The sequence below is a fragment of the Cryptomeria japonica genome, chromosome 9, assembly GCF_030272615.1.
Source record: "Cryptomeria japonica chromosome 9, Sugi_1.0, whole genome shotgun sequence".
Lineage (NCBI taxonomy): Eukaryota > Viridiplantae > Streptophyta > Pinopsida > Cupressales > Cupressaceae > Cryptomeria > Cryptomeria japonica.
The window spans coordinates 612,465,707-612,484,436 of record NC_081413.1 but is presented as its reverse complement, the minus strand read 5'-3'; positions in this window follow the sequence as shown (position 1 = coordinate 612,484,436).

The following is an 18,730-nucleotide window of genomic DNA, read 5'->3' as shown; positions in this document are numbered from 1 at the left end:
CTACTCACTTCCCAACATCTAGTTCCCAAATACTGTTTTGAGGGGTAGGAGAATTTCTCATTCCAAATCTGACTTTAAATAACCCCAACCCGGACAGTCCCACCTGTGGGTCTCTCAGCCAATTACCCTTGTCATACAATCCTTCTCCTATCTTCAGACGGGGAGCCCTGGGCACTAACTCTTTGGCCTTTGATGCCTGATTGGTTGATAACGTTAACTACTCTAAAAAATCATCGCATACACTTCTTTCTAAATAGTTAACCTTGCCAAAAATTTCCCTTTTAGGAGCCATTTTGAAAATGCACTGAAATGAATATCACTCTTAAACAATCCTGCAACAAAAGAATTCTTACTTAGAACACCACACAAGAATTGCTACAAAATATGAAAGAACCTGATCTTTTCTTGAAGGAATTTCTTTTTCTGCAACTTAATCGTCTTGCTTTGAATATGAAGGAAATAACTCTGCGTCTGTTCTTCTGCAAAATCTTTTTAAAAGATATCTTCACTTGGTAGTTAGGAAATCAAATATTTGTACTCAGGGCCTTAACTGTAACATTGATTCCGTATGCTCCGGCCGTCTCCTCGAAATTGAATTCATACGAGAATTCGTATTTTTCGCTCCAACAGGTCACAACATTTCTGCAAGTGTTCCATTTTGCTCTTTCACAACTTCGCGAAGCATAACCATCAGGCATCTTGGTCCTGCGAAATAGTGCCAACCGTTCGATCAAAAGAAACTTGATCGAACATTAGATTAACTGACGGCTTTAGCCTTTTTCTGGGTCCCATTTTTTTATTGGCTGCATAATACCACGTGGCATCGAATCATTGGCCTTAAAATTCCCTTCGCATTCTATTTGATACTGGCCGTGTGTCTTTTTTTTACACCGACGTTTCCACCTTGGCGGGCCCACACTTTCTTCTTTGACCACGTGTCATCATGACACGTGGACGATTCTTGTTCATTCTCGCTATTTCATGGGCATAAGGAGTGAGCACTTGACCCTTGCGAAATAGCGCCAGCCATTGGATCATCTCTGAAGTTGATCGTCATTTAATCCTCCGAGAAGGCTCTCAGGAATGGTGGGCTCGCTGACTTGTCACGAACACCTGGCACCCAGTCACCTGCGGAGCTGACTTGTCACTCTGTCATTCGCCAGAAAGAAACCACGGGGCTCCAGGTGTTATTAACAGCTGTACCTGCCAGGTCATATCCACCTGCGGCCTGACTCACCTCTGGGGCCCGCCTTTTAACCTTTAACTTGGATCTGCTGACTGTTGTGATTTGTGCCACGTGCCACCATTTTACTTGCTGCTAACAACCAGCTGGGTCATCTATGTGGCATGCCATGTGGTTTTCGCTATTTCATGGGGTATAAACTACATGCAACTTCACCTAGCGAAATAGCGCGAGTCGTAGATCCATCCGCGAGATGCGCGTTAGTTACTGGGCCCGACAACTTTAGAAGAAAAGCATATAAGGCAAAAAAAAATTTTAAATAATCAACGTGAGCGCCTAGGCAAATAACAAGGGGGGACACTTCCTACGACCCCGCGACCCATAATTTAAATGAATAAAGTAACGACAGATCAGAAACCAGAGGGTTTAAAAAAAATAAGATAGGATCTAAAAATCAAAAACCCTTAAACCCCTAAGGTCTAGAACAAAGCTGAAGCACTTGGAATTACACCCTATCTGAAAAATTCAAAATACCATAGCCAATCATGGGAAAAGAGAAACCCAATTTTAATTAGTGATAACACATAGAACAAGATATTCCTAGTGATAGACTACTTCATAACGACCCTCTACATCTGAAATCTTACATTCGTAAGAGAAGAATCATAAGAGTACTCATAGATGGGGGAGCCGGTCTCAACATTTGTACTTTAAAGCTGGTCAAAGCATTAGGATATTCTGAACTTCACATTGATTCTTCCAAGAGGATAAATATTAAGGCTTACGATGATGAAGAACATCCATCAAAAGGCATTGTAACATTACCTATACAAGTAGGACCTATAACAATAGAGGTCACTTTTCAAGTCTTGGACAAAGAGCTGGGATATAACATGTTATTGGGCTGCCCATGGATCCACACCATGCAAGTAGTACGATCCACATTTCATCAGTGTGTCAAATTCCCATACAATGGTATTGAAATCACCATAAAGGGTGATCCAAATCCATTCCAACATTGCAATTATGTGAAAGATAGTGTAGATAATCAGATACCTATCAATTAGGTTGTTAGGTCCTGGAGACAACTGAGAGGGTGGGGTGAATCAGTTGTCAAATGAATTTAAACCAAAAACAACTTAATCAACTTTCTGCTCAATACCGATGAAACAGTCTGTTATATCGGTGGACAGTTTTATTAGATAATTGCAATACCGATCAAGATTAATGGATGAAACAAAAAGACAAAGTCATCCACAACACATAACACCAATATTTGTACATGGAAACCCTATAAGGGGAAAAACCATGGTGGGAAACCTTACCCATAATCAGATGATACTACTGCAGATAGTAAGCGTATACAAATGGGGTCTGCACATGCAGAAAGGCCAAGTGCCTAGAGCTCACTGCTCAAACACAAAATGGGAGTCACATTGACTACAATTGGATGGTTAAATCCAATAAGAATGTACTGCTAAAAAATAGCATCTTCATATGTTGGATTCAGTACCGGTGTAGTTCTGATCTACTTTCACAAAAACCTATCTTCACCTTCGAATGATGTCTGTGTGTATAGCTCTACCTATTCTTGCATATACCTTCACACAATTCTTTTTCCGCATTCCACATTCGATATTACAAATAAGATCTTACATTTATACCATAAACTAGGACCAATTTTAGTAGGTCAGCTCTACAAGATATATTACAATAAAATCATTTTACAAACAAAACAATATCCAATGCAATAACTGATTCAACATGTCAGCTTGATGCATTTACAACAATAATAAATCATCTTCATAGCATGCCGTGTTGATATGGAAAAGATAAACCTACCAGTGCATAACCTGGACCTATTTTTCAGTAACAACAAATATGCAAATATGAATATACCAATAAACAATTCTTCAAGACAAGATGTCCAAATTTTTTTTTTGACATTACCAAGTGTTTTCCATGCCATTCCAAGTGCTGGTGGTCATTATATCCAGCCGGTGTACCATATACCGGTGACTGTGCATAAGTCACTAGCTTGCTAGTGAATGCTGTTGAATCTCCAAAGTGCTAGAGTTTTAGTATGTGTTCACATCAATGAAAAAACCATATCAAAATACCAACAATCTCCCTGTTTGGTATTAATGGCAACACAAGATGAAAAAACCATCAAAGTGCCAAAACAGAAATGCCAAATACCAAAGTATGAACAATTACCAAGCTATAAGTAAACTCAATCTCAAAGTAACAATCTCTCCCCCTGAGAGTAACATGTGTTTCCTTGTGTTACATGTTTTTCCATACCAATCTCTCCCCCTTTGACACCAAATGCCAAAGTTATTACAAAACCAAGTTCATATACAAAATACCAACCAATTTAGTATACCAACTACTCCCATTGAGAAGTAGCTTCCTCATCAAAGCCGGAGTAAAAGATTTCTCTGTTAATTCTGCCAGTTGATGACAAATATCAACTATCTAAGTATCTACCAGTGGGGGTATGACCCCAAGTTGATCTCTAAGATATTCAAAAGTTTTCTTAGGTAGAGGTTTAGTGAAAATATCTGCAATTTGCTCTTTAGTATTCACATAAACCAGTTTTATTTCTTTTGCTTCAACATTTTCCCTTAGAAAATTCAGTTTGATGGAAACATGTTTTGTTTTAGAATGTAGTACCAGATTCTTAGATATATCAATTGCTGCAGTGTTATCACAATAGATAGTTATAGGTTCCTTGCACTTTACCTTTATATCTTTCAACATTTGTTCAAGCCATAGTACCTATGTATAGTTAGTTGTTGCTGCAACATATTTTGATTCTGCTGTTGATCAAGATGTACAACTCCGTTTCTTACTCAACCAAGAAACTAGTCTACTTCCAAGAAAAAATGCTCCGTCGGTGGTGCTTTTTCTATCATCCACATCTCCTGCCCAATTTGCATCTGTGTATGCACATATTTCAAAGCTTTCATCTCTAGGATACCATAATCCAAGTTTTGTAGTTCCTTGTAAGTACTGGAAAATCCTTTTTACTACTGATTCATGATTTTCTCTAGGATTACTCTGAAATCTTGAAACAATACATACTGCATTCATAATATCAGGTTTGGTTTGTGTCAAATACAATAAACCTCCTATCATAGATTTGTACCTTGTTGGATTTACAGGTGTAGATTCATCCCTTAGTGATAGTTTGTCATTTGTAGTCATAGGCGTGCTTACCGGTTTAGAGTTCTCCATCCCAAATTTCTTTAATAATTCCTTTAAGTATTTGGATTGACTTAAGAATATACCTTTGTCAATTTGTGAAATATGCAATCCTAAAAAGAATCTTATTTCACCAATCATAGACATTTCAAATTCTTGCTGCATTTTAATAGAAAAGTCTTTACACAATCAATCTTCTCCTCCAAAGATTATACAATCAACAAAAACTTCTATAACCAAGATGTCATCATTATTCACTTTATAGTATAAGTTGTTGTTAGCATTACCTTTAGAAAAACCAATTTTCAAAAGATACTTATCCAATCTTTCATACCAAGCTCTTGGAGCTTATTTTAATCCATACAAAGCTTTCCTTAACCTGCAAACCATATCTTTGTTATTTGTCAAAGAAAATCCATCAGGCTATTTAATGTAAATTTCCTCTTCAAGATCTCCATTCAGAAATGCACATTTAATATCCGATTATTTTGTAGTTCTTATGTGCTGCAAAAGCAAAAAATAATCTGACCGCCTCAATTATAGCTACTGGTGCAAAAGTCTCATTATAATCAATTCCTTCTTTCTGAGAATATCCTTTAAACACTAGTCTTTCTTTATTTCTGATAACTTTTCCATCTTCATTAAGTTTGTTTCTAAATACCCATTTGGTTCCAATTACATTTTTATCTTTAGGCTGGGGAACTAATGTCCAAGTGTTATTCTTCTCAATTTGTTCTAATTCTTCTTCCATAGCTTTAGTCCAATATTTATCTTCACATGCCTCATTTACTGATGATGGTTCAATTTGAGAAATAAGACATACCTCTTCATTTGCCAATCTTCCTCTTGTCATAACTCCTTTGTACTTGTTTCCAATTATTTGAGCTTCAGAATGATTCAATCTTACATACCGGGGTGTCTTCGTTTGTTGTTGGTCCTCAGTCACAGTGGAATTTTTAGATGGTATTGGTGTAACAGGATCTTCATTCTGTAGCGGTGGGTTCAGTGTAGGTTAATTTGTTAGAATTTCTATTGCCGGTTCAAAATCTATATACCTTGAAGTTCCTCTAAATTGTTCATCAATCTTCACATTTGTACTCTCAACAATTTTCTGCAATCTTTTGTTAAAACATCTATATGCTTTACTCTTAGATGAATAACCAAGAAATATTCCTTCATCACTTCTAGGATCAATTTTCCCAATATAATAATCTCTTCTAATATAACATTTACTTCCAAATATTCTAAAATATTTAAGAGTAGGAGTAATACCAAACCAAAGTTCATGAGGGGTCTTACCGGTTTCACCTTTGATGTGAACTTTGTTGAAAGTATAGACCACTGTACTTACTGCCTCTCTCCAATATACATGTGGTAGATTTACTTCTGATAACATACTTCTAGTTGCATCCAAGATAGTTCTATTTTTCCTTTCAACAACTCCATTCTGTTGTGGTGTTTGAGGTGCTGATAGATGTCTTCTAATTCCATTCACATCACAGAATGCATTAAATTCCTTAGATATAAGTTCTCCTTCTTGATCTGATCTTAAACATTTTATTTTCTTACTAGTTTCATTTTAAACCATTGGTTTGAACAGTTTAAACTTTCCAAGTGCTTCTGTTTTTTTCTGAGAAAAGTAACCCAACACATTCTAGAATAGTCATCAATGATTAACATGAAATATCTATCACCTTGTAAGTTTTTAGTTGTAGCTGGACCACATAAATCAGTTTGAATTAAATCAAGAGCATTATTGGATTTTTCTGGAATACTTTTGAAACTAGCTCTAACTTGTTTTCCAAATTGACATTCCTTACATACTGTATTGTGAGGTTTGACAATTTTAGGTAAATCTCTAACTGCCTTAGTAGTACTGATTTTTACTATGCAATCAAAGTTTACATGAAAGAGTCTCTTATGCCATAGCCAACTTTCATCAATATGTGCAATCAAGCATGTCTTTTCACTGTTATTCAAATGAAAGATATTACCTCTAGTCTGATTATCGGATGCAATTTCTAAACCAGTTCTATTCATGATTTTGCATTTACCATTTTTGAATTATAATTGAAATCCTTTCTCAACTAACTGACCAACACTCAAAAGATTATGCTTTAAACCTTCAACATAGTAAACATTGACAGTATTATGCTTACCATCAAAAGATATTGTACCCTTACCTTTGATCAAACAAGCATTGTCATCTCCAAATCTCACTAAGCCTCCATTATATTCTTGAAAGTTCAAGAATTTACCTTTATCTCCTTTCATATGATGTGAGCATCCTGAATAAATAATCCACTCATCCTTTACTTCAATTTTAGCTGCCAAGGCCTGCTCTACCGGTTGGACTGTAGGTGCCGGTTGATCTTCTGTTATAGCAACAAAAACCAATCCATTGTCTGTCAGATCCTCATCACAATCATCAGTCACACCTTCATCAACAAGATAACAAGATTTGTCTTTATTCTTCTTAAATCTATATCTTTGATATTTAGGGTTAGGCTTGTATGTCCTTCTAGCTTCTTCTCTTAGTCTAGCATGTCTATCAGGGCATCTTGAAGCCATATGACCAATCTTATTACAGTTAAAACATTTAAAGGGTGCTTTACCTTCATACTTACTTCCAACTGGACCTTTAGGCATTTTCCTTTCAAATAGTGCTTCAAGTTCTTCAAGTTCTCTTACATAAAAAGCTTTCCAATGAGATTTGTCAAATGATGATACAGATGATGTTGATGCTTTAAAGGCTAAATTTGTCTTTATAGTAACAATAGGACCAAATTCCTCAATTTCAAAGGCTAAAAGTTTTCCAATCAATGTATCCCTAGTTATTGATGTATTAGGCATTGTTCTTAACTCATTTATAACAATAACCTTCATTTTATATGCTGGTGGAAATCCTCTTAAAACTTTTGAAACAATTTCATCTTCACTTAAGGTTCCTCCACAACATTTAATACCCAAAACAATTTCATTAACTCTTTCCATAAAATTAGAAATCCTTTCGTCTTCTTCCATTTTCTGATTTTCATACCTAACCCGGAAGCTTTCAAGTTTTGCAATTTTGACTGTGGAATCTCCTTCATTCAGTGTTTCTAAATGATCCCAAATAGATTTAGGAGTTGATCTGTCTGATAATCCCATTATTTGTTGATCTGTTAATGCGCTCAAAAGTGCTTCTCTTGCTTTGCAATCATTTTTCTCATCTTTAGTCAAGTTAGGTGGATTAGGCTGACTGGAAGTCAGAGTAGTATAACCATTCTTTGTAACTTCCTAGATGTCCTTTCCAATACAATTTAGATGTGTCTCCATTCTGATCTTCCATATGCCATAGTTGGTTCCATCAAGTTTAGGACTCTCCTTCTTGAAATAGTTAGTAGACATTGGATCTCCTCAAGCTGTTAAACTTTAGCAAAAAGAGGACTAGGCTCTAATACCAATTGTTAGGTCTTGTAGACAACTAAGAGGCGAGGGTAAATCAGTTGTCAAATAAATTTAAACCAAAAACAACTTAATCAACTTTCTGCTCAATACCGGTGAAACAGTCTATTATACTGGTGGACAGTTTGATCAGATAATTGCAATACTAGTAAAGATTAATGCATGAAAGAAAAAGACAAAGTCATCCACAACACATAACACCAATATTTGTACGTGGAAACCCTGTAAGGGGAAAAACCATGGTGGGAAACCTTACCCACAATCAAATGATACTACTACAGATAGTAAGTGTATACAAATGGGGTGCAGGCCAAGCGCCTAGAGCTCACTGCTCAAACACAAAATGGGAGTCACACTGACTACAATTGGATGGTTAAATCTAATAAGAATGTATTGCTCAAAAATAGCATCTTCATATGCTGGATTCAGTACCGGTGTAGTTCTGATATGCTTTCACAAAATCCTAGCTTCACCTTTGAATGATGTCTGCATGTATAGCTCTGCTTATTCTTGCATATACCTTCACACAATTCTTTTTTCGCATTCCACATTCAATCTTATAAATAAGATCTTACATTTATACCATAACCTAGAACCATTTTTAGTAGGTCGGCTCTACAAGATTTATTACAATAAAATCATTTTACAAACAAAACAATATCCGATGCAATAACCGATTCAACATGCTAGCTTGATGCATTTACAACAATAATAAATTATCTTCATAGCATGCCGTGCTGATCTGGAAAAGATAAACCTACCAGTGCATAACCTGGACCTATTTTCCAGTAACAACAAATATGCAAATATGAATATACCAATAAACAATTCTTCAAGACAAGATGTCCAAAAAATGTTTTCGACATTACCAAGTGTTTTCCATGTCATTCCAAGTGCTGGTGGTCATTATATCCTACCGGTGTACCATATACCAGTGATTATGCATAAGTCACTAGCTTGTTGGTGAATGTTGTTGAATCTCCAAAGTGCTAGAGTTTTAGTAGGTGTTGACATCAATGGAAAAACCATACCAAACTACCAACATAGGCCGCACCTCTCACTACACAATCAGAAACATTAAGGATCATAGAAACACAAAAGGAAATGCCTACAACATCCTCCTTACAAATAAAAGATATGGGTTGTGGAGAGTACTCTATTGCAACTACTTTAAGTGGGAAACAATTGTGTCTTTCTCCTAAGTCCTTTGGGAAACCTCACAATATAGTACAAAAATAGGATAAAGGAAAAGAAATTGTCAGATATACAGACTCATGCTCTTTCATTAGATGGGGTGACTTATAAGAAGAATCCTTGAATGAAGATGTTAACCATTGGATATATAGAGAAGAAGATCACATGACAATACCTAGAATACACATAGATCAGTATGGCAATGGATTCAAAATACTCCAAAGACATGGATAAGATGGTACCATAGGCCTTGGGTTACAGAAACAAGGAAGGATAGAACCTATTGTTCCTAATGATAATCCAAGGAATGAAGGATTGGGATATAAGCATGTACAACATATCACAGAAGCCAAACAACGTACCCTTGATATTATAAATCGACCAAGAAAACTGCCAGACTACATATCACAAAGGAATTTGTCCACACAGGAACTCCCATCTTCATCTCAAATAAGTAATCAGGTACCTACATCAGCTAGTGCAGAATTAGATGGAGAAGACATGAGACAACTCCTGCAAGAACCTACCATTGAGTTACAAAATGATGTAGTTGTTGACACAACAGTACAGGCTAATGTGGAAACAGATGTAGGTTTACCACCACCACCCGAATCCCACCCATGGTTATTGTCACTACTTCTACCATGAGAAACAACTCAGGCTCAACCTAATGAAATAGATGAAGAAAGATTGCAAAGGCTTATACCAAGCTTAAGAAGGGTAACTAATGTCCAAAGAAGACCAATCAATCTACAACAGAATCAAAGGCAGGAACAAGAAGAAATAAGTGACGATAGCTCATATGATGAAACATATATTGAAAGTGAGACAGACTCTCATGACTACTAATTCTTATCACTCCATGATTCTAGCCCACTAGAAAGTGTAATATTAAGGAATCAAATAAAGCTTATACAGGATGAAGATACACAAATTCAGTCAAACAATCAAGTCTTCATGTTATCAGAGTCTACTAAAGAAGGGAGTAATGATTTACCCCTAGTGCATTCACACTTGATTGATTGGGGGAAAGAAGGAAAACCAACACAGGATTGGTTTGAAAATGACGAAGCAATTTTAGAATTTCTAGGAGTCAGAGAGGGATTTCCACAAGGTGATCATAAAGCAGGGTTTGTTATAGACAAGAATAGAATGACATACTTTGGAGAAGAAAGTACTGCTGCAACAGAAGATAAGAATCAAACTACCCATAATGACAAGAGTGACTTGGGTAACCTTCCTATGAAAAGAGAAAGGTTAGCGTTACTTACAGAGGAAACAAAAGAAGTAAACATAGCAGAAGGGGAGATTGTACATAACATCCATCTGGAAAAATACTAAGCAAAGAAGAAAAAGATAGATTCATTCATTTTTTCAAGCAACGACCTATCAACTTTACTTGGTCCTATTCAGACATGCCAAGCTTAAACTCTGAATTAGTGTTGCATCACTTACCTTTGATACCGGGAGTTAAACCTTACAAGCAAAAATTGAGAAAAATGCATCCACGTATTGCATTACTGGTTAAAATAGAACCAAAAATGTTGTTGGATGTAGGTTTTATTAGACCTATTGACTATGCAGAATGGATATCCAACCTGGTACCTATGACTAAGCCCACAGGAGGCATAAGAATTTGTACTAATTTTCAGGATCTAAATAAAGCTTGTCCTAAGGATGACTTCCTGCTACTTAATATCGACATGATAGTTGATCTAACAGCTGGAAATGAGATGCTATCCTTAATGGATGGTTTTTTAGGACACAACTAGATTAAAATTGTACTAGAAGATCAACACAAAATGGCCTTTACATTCCCATGGGCAACATACTGCTGGAATGTGATGCCATTTGGTCTCAAAAATGCTGGAGCAACATACCAAAGAGCCATGACAACATTGTTTCATGACATGATCCACAATATAATGGAAGATTACATGGATGATATATTGGCTAAATCACAAACAAGAGAAATTCACCTTGTAGTTCTTACACAGATATTTGATCTGTAGGAACTGTATAATGTCAGATTAAACCCGAAGAAGTGTGTGTTTGGCGTAACAACAGGTAAATTGTTAGGGTTTATAGTGTCAAACAAAGGAATTGAAATAGACCCTGCCAAGGTCAAGGCAATCATTGATATGCAACCTCTGTCAACACTTAAACAACTTAGAGGGTTACAAGGAAGACTACAATCCATAAGGAGATTCATTGCACAATTGGCAGATAAGTGTCACCCATTCCAACATTTACTCAGGAAAGGAGTTACTTTTAAATATACATAACAATGCTAGGAAGCTTTCCAAGCTCTTAAAGATTATCTTTTGAACACACTAGTGTTAATATCTCCTACTCCAGAAAAAACCTCTATTGTTATACATATCAGCAAAAAAATCAACTCTAGGAGCTCTATTAGCACAACATGACCAAAATGGAAAAGAAAGAGCCATTTATTATATAAGTAGGACTCTGATCAGCTATGAGCTTAATTATACCCCGATAGAGAGAGAATTCTTAGCAGTAATCTTTGCATCCCAAAAGCTCAGACATTACATGTTGAGTCATAAGGTACAACTCATTGCATGCTTTGACCCACTCAAGTACCTATTGAGAAGAGCAACATTGACAGGGCGATTGGCTAAGTGGGTTATGATCTTGAGCGCATTTGATATATAATACATAGACAGAAAAGCCATCAAAGGACAAATTATAGAAGATCAATTAGCAGAGGCTCCTATACAAGACAGTCACTCGTTGTTGATAGACTTTCCAGACGAATCTGTGTTTACATTAACTGCCTCAGTAATGTGGAAGTTATACTTTGATGGGTCATATACAAGTCACGGATCTGGAGTAGGGATTCTCTTCATTACTCCTCAAGGGGATGTTATACCTAAGTCATTTAGGATCAATTTCCAATGCACCAACAATCTCCCCCTTTGGCATTGATGGCAACACAAGATGGAAAAACCATCAAAGTGCCAAAACAGAAATGCCAAATACCAAAAACCAATAATCTTCCCATAGTAACAATCTCTCCCCCTGGGAGTGACATGAGTTTTCCTTGTGTTTTTCCATACCAATCTCTCCCCCTTTGACATCAAATGCCAAAGCAATATAAAGACCATTTTTCAGATACAAAATACCAACCAATTCACTATACCAACTACTCCCCTGAGAAGTAGCTTTCTCATCAAAGCCAGAGTAAAATATTTCTTTGTTATTTTTGTTGGTTGATGACTATCATCAACTGTCTAAGTTTCTATCGGTAGAGTATGACCCCAAGTTGGTCTCTGAGATATTCAAAAGTCTCCTTAGGCAGAGGTTTAGTGAAAATATCTACAATCTGCTCTTTAGTATTCACATAAACCAGTTTTATTTCTTTTTCTTCAACATTTTCCCTTAGAAAATTTAGTTTGATAGAAACATGTTTGGTTTTAGAATGTAGTACCGGATTCTCAGATATATCAATTGCTGTAGTGTTATCACAATAGATAGTAATAGGTTCCTTGCATTTTACCTTTATATCCTTCAACATTTGCTTAAGCCATAGTACCTGTGTATAGTTGTTTGTTGCTACAACATATTCTGATTCAGCTATTGATAAAGATGTACAACTTTGTTTCTTACTCAACCAAGAAATTAATCTATTTCCATGAAAAAATGCTCCACCGGTGGTGCTTTTTCTATCATCCACATCTCCTGCCCAATTTGCATCTGTTTATGCACATAATTAAAAGTTTTCATCTCTAGGATACCATAATCCAAGATTTGCAGTGCCTTGTAAGTATCGGAAAATCCTTTTTATTGCTGATTCATGTTTTTCTCTAGGATTACCTTGACATCTTAAAATAATACATACTACATTCATGATATCAGGTCTTGTTTGTGTCAAATATAGTAAACCTCCTATCATAGATTTGTACCTAGTTGGATTAACAGGTGTAGATTCATCCCTTAGTGATAATTTGTCATTTATAGTCATAGGTGTGCTTACTAGTTTAGAGTTCTCCATCCCAAATTTCTTTAATAACTCCTTCAAGTACTTGGATTGACTCAAGAATATACCTTTTTCAGTCTATGAAATCTGCAATCCTAAAAAGAATTTTATTTCTCCAATCATAAACATTTCAAATTCTTGCTGAATTTCAATAGAAAATTCTTTACATAATCCATCTTCTCCTCCAAAGATTATATCATCAACAAAAACTTCTATAACCAAGATGTCATCATTTGTTACTTTATAATATAATTTACTATTAGCATTACCTTTAGAAAAACCAATCTTTAAAAGATACTTATCCAATCTTGCATACCAAGCTTTTGGAGCTTGTTTCAACTCATACAAAGCTTTCCTTAACCTGCAAACCATATCTTTGTTATCTGTCAAAGAAAATCCATCAGGTTGTTCAATGTAAGCTTCTTCTTCAAGATCTCCATTTAGAAATGCACATTTAATATCTGATATACTTTGTAGTTCTTGTGTGCTGCAAAAGCCAAAAATAATCTGATTGCCTCAATTCTAGCTATTGGTGCAAAGGTTTCATTATAATCAATTCCTTCTTTCTGAGAATATACCTTACACACTAGTCTTGATTTATTCCTGATTACCTTACCATCTTCATTAAGTTTGTTTCTGAATACCCAATTTGTTCCTATCACATTTTTGTCTTTAGGCCGGGGAACTAATGTCCATGTGTTGTTTTTCTCAATTTGTTCTAGTTCCTCTTCCATAGCTTTAGTCTAGTGTTTATCTTCACATGCCTCATTAATTAATGATTGTTCAATTTGAGAAATAATACACACCTCTTCATTTTCTAGTCTTCCTCTTGTCATAACTCCTTTATTCTTGTTCCCAATTATCTGATCTTCAGAGTGATTCAGTCTTACATATCGAGGTGTCTTTGTTTGTTGTTGTTCCTCAGAACAGTGGAATTTTTCAGATGATACCAGTGTAACTGGATCTTCATTCTGTACTGGTTGGTTCAATGTAGGTTCATTTGTTAGAATCTCTATTGACAGTTGATAGTCTATGTACCTTGAAGTTCTTCTGAATTGTTCATCAATCTTCACATTTGTACTCTCAATAATTTTCTGCAATCTTTTGTTAAAACATTTATATGCCTTACTTTTAAATGAATAACCAAGAAATATCCCTTCATCACCTCTAGGATCAAATTTGTGAATATACTCATCTCTTCTAATATATCATTTACTTCCAAATATTTTGAAATATTTAAGAGTAGGAGTAATACCAAACCATAGTTCATGAGGGGTCTTACCGGTTTCTCCTTTGATGTGAACATTGTTGAATGTATAGGCAATTGTACTTACTACCTCTCTCCAATACACGTGGTAGATTTACTTATGATAACATACTTCTTGCAGCATCCAAGATAGTTTTATTTTTCCTTTCAACAACTCCATTCTGTTGTGGTGCCTGGGGTGTTGATAGTTGTCTTCTAATTCCATTCACTTCACAGAATGCATTAAATTCCTTAGATGTAAATTCTCCTCCTTGATCTGATCTAGGACATTTAATTTTCTTACTAGTTTCATTCTCTACCATTGCATTGAACAGTTTGAACTTTGCAAGTGCTTCTGATTTTTCTCTGAGAAAAGTAACCCAACACATTCTAGAGTAGTCATCAATGATTAGCATGAAATATCTATCACCTTGCAAACTTTTAGTTCTAGCTGGACCACATAAATCAGTATGAATTAAGTCAAGAGAATTATTTGATTTTTTTGGAATACCTTTAAAAGTAGCTCTAACTTGTTTTCCAAATTGACATTCCTTACATATTGTATTGTAAGGTTTGACAATTTTAGATAAATCTCTAACTGCCTCAGTAGTACTAATTTTTACCATGCAATCAAAATTTAAATGACAGTCTCTTATGCCATAGCCAACTTTCATCAATATGTGCACTCAAGCATGTCTTTTCATTGTTGTTCAAATGAAAGATGCTACCTCTAGTTTGATTATCGGTTGCAATTTCCAAACTAGTTCTATTGATGATTTTGCATTTTCCATTTTTGAATTGTTATTGAAATCTTTTCTCAACTAGTTGACCAACACTCAAAAGATTATGCTTTAAACCTTCAACATAGTAAACATTGTCAGCATTATGCTTACCATCAAGGGATATTGTACCTTTATCTTTGATCAAAAATCTTTATCATCTCCAAATATTATTAGACCTCCATTATATTCCTGAAAGTTCAAGAATTTACTTTTATCTCCAGTTATATGATGTGATCATCCTGAATCAATGATCCATTCATCCTTAACTCCAACTTTAGCTACCAGGGCTTGTTCTACTAGTTGAATAGTAGGTGCCATTTGATCTTCTGTTATAGCAACAAAAACCCATCCATTGTCTATCGGATCTTCATCAAAATCATCAGTCACTCCTTCATCAGCAAGATAACAAGATTTATCTTTATTCCTCTTAAATTTGTATCTTTGATATTCAGGGTTAGGCTTGTATGTTCTCCTAGCTTCTTCTCTTAATGTAGCATGTCTATCAAGTCATCTAGAAGCCATATGACCAATCTTATTATAGTTAAAGCATTTAAAGGGTGCTTTACCTTCATACTTACTTCCAACTGGACCTTTAGGCATTTTTCTTGCAAATAGTGCTTCAAGTTCTTCAAGTTCTTCATTTTCTCTCCTGCTTTCCTCAAGTTCTCTTACATAAAAGGCTTTCCAATCAGACTTGTCAAATGATGGTGCAGATGATGTTGATGCCTTAAAAGATAAATATGTCTTTATAGTAGCAACAATACCAAATTCCTCAATTTCAAAAGTTAAATTTTTTCCAATCATTGTATCTCTAGTTACTAATGTATTTGGCATTGTTCTTAACTCATTTATAGCAGTAACCTTCATTTTATATGTCGACGAAAATTCTCTTAAAACTTTTGAAACAATTTCATCTTCCCTTAAGGATCCTCCACAACATTTAATACCCAAAACAATTTCATTTACTCTTTCCATAAAAGCAGAAATCCTTTCAACTTCTTCCATTTTCAGATTTTCATACCTGGCCCAGAAGCTTTCAAGTTTTGCAATTTTCACTATGGAATCTCCTTCATTTAGTGTTTCCAAATTATCCCAAATAGCTTTAGTAGTTGATCTATCTAATAATCCCATGATTTGCAGATCTGTTAATGCACTCAAAAGTGCTTCTCTTGCTTTGCAATCATTTTCTTCAACTTTTCCCAAGGTAGGTGGATTAGGCCAACCAGGAGTAGGAGCAGTATAGCCATTATTTGTAACTTCCCAGTTGTCCTTTCCAATGCAATTTAAATGTGTCTCCATTCTAATCTTCCATATGCCATAGTTGGTTCCATCAAGTTTAAAATTGTCCTTTCTGAAATAGTTAGTAGACATTGGATCCCCTCAAGCTGTTAAACTTCTGCAAAAAAAGAGGACTAGGCTTTGATACCAATTGTTAGGTCCCAGAGACAACTGAGAGGGGGGGGGGGTGAATCAGTTGTCTAACAAATTCAAACCAAAAACAACTTTACCAACTTAATGCTTAATATCGGTAAACCAATCTTTTATGCCGGTAGACAGTTTTATGAATTATTTGTAATACCGGTAAAAATTAATGCATGAAAGAAAAAGACAAATTCATCCACAACACATAACACCAATATTTGTACATGGAAACCCTATAAGGGGAAAAACCATAGTGGGAAACCTCTACCCACAATCAGATGATACAATTGCGGATAGTATATCTACACAAATGGGGTTTGCACATGCAGAAATGCCAAGCACCTAGAGCTCACTGCTCAAACACAAATAGGAGTCACACTGACTACAATTGGATGGTTAAATCCAATAAGGATTTACTGCTCAAATTAGCATCTTTCTATGCTGGATTTAGTACCGGTGTAGTTCTGACCATATTGACAAAAACCCTCCTTCAACCTTCAAATGATGTCTGCGTGTATAGCTCTGCTTATTCTTGCATATACCTTCACACAATTCTTTTTCGTATTCCACACATGATCTTACAAATAAGATCTTTCATTTATATCATAACCTAAGACCAATTTTAGTAGGTTTTCTCTAAAGGATATTACAATAAAATCAATTTACAAACAAAATAATATCCGATGTAATAACTAATTCAACATGTCGGCTTGATGCATTTACAACAATAATGAGACATCTCCATAGCATTCTGTGTTGATCTGGAAAAGATAAACTTGCTAGTGTATATCCTAGACCTATTTGTCGGTAACAACAAATATGGAAATATGAATATGCCAATGAATAAACTCCAAGACAAAGTTTCCAAACGATGTCTTCAACATAACCAGGTGTATTCCATGCTATTCCAAGTGCTGGTGAACATTATATCCTGCCGGTGTACCAGATATTGGTGACTGTGCATAAGACACTTGCTTGCAGGTGAATGTTGTTGATTCTCCAAAGTGCCAGAGTTAGTAGATGTTGATATCAATGACAAAACCATACCAAAATACCAACAGCTTCGTATAGATGTACAATGGAAAATACAAGAATTACATGTCTATGGTGATTTGTAGTTGATTGTAAACCAGGTCAATGATGATTACAACACAAAGGATGACAAAATCATTCCTTATAAGAAGTTGGTCAAAGATTACAAGGAGCACTTTAGCAAAATTACTTTCAAACAAATCCCAAGGATACAAAACAAGGCAGCAGATGCAATGGCAACCATAGGATCTCTTCTGAATATGCCTACTAACGAAACTCAGTTTGAGTTCATCATAGAACAGTTGATGCTACTTGAATATGAGACTCCCCTATTAGACGATGTATGTGCAATTGTGGGTCCAGAATCACCTTGGTACAATGAAATATATACATATTTACATACTCAATACATGTCACCAGATCTGTCCAAGAATCAAAAGAAGACATTTATTCGTTAGGCATCTAGGTACACCATTATAGCTAATACTCTGTATGGAAATGGTTTCGATGGAACTCTTCTCCGATTCCTGGATGAGAATGAGACACACCTTTCTTTAAAAGAAGTCCATGATAGAATCTGTGGGGCTCACCAAAGCACTCTGCTATTGTCAAAGAAATTGTTGAGAATAGGTTATTACTGGCCAACCATGGAAAATGATGCTTACAAGTATGTACAGAAGTGTAAACAATGCCAAATGCATGAAGATATTATTCATGTACAAGCACAAGATCTTCAACCCATTACATCACCATGGCCATTTTCACAATGGGGATTAGATCTAGTGGGTAAAATCAACCCTACTTCTTCCAATGGGCACAAGTTCATATTGACAACCACTGAGTACTTTACCAAATGGGTTGAGGCAATTCCTCTAACGTACACTACTGGAAAGCAGATATCAAAATTCATGCTCAACTACATTATATGTAGATATGGAGTTCCAATGTGCTTTGTTACAGATAACGAATGTCCATTTATAAATCGGGAAGTGAAAGAGTTGTGTGACAAATTTTATATACAATAGAGATTTGCCACACCATACTATCCACAAAGTAATGGACAAGCAGAGGCTACAAATAAAACAATATTGAAAATTCTTAAGAGAGTAGTCATTAACACAGGACGGGACTAACATCTCCTGTTAAATCCCACTCTTTGGGCTTACGGAATAGGAGTACGCACACCTACAAGAGAAACACCATATTCCTTAGTCTAT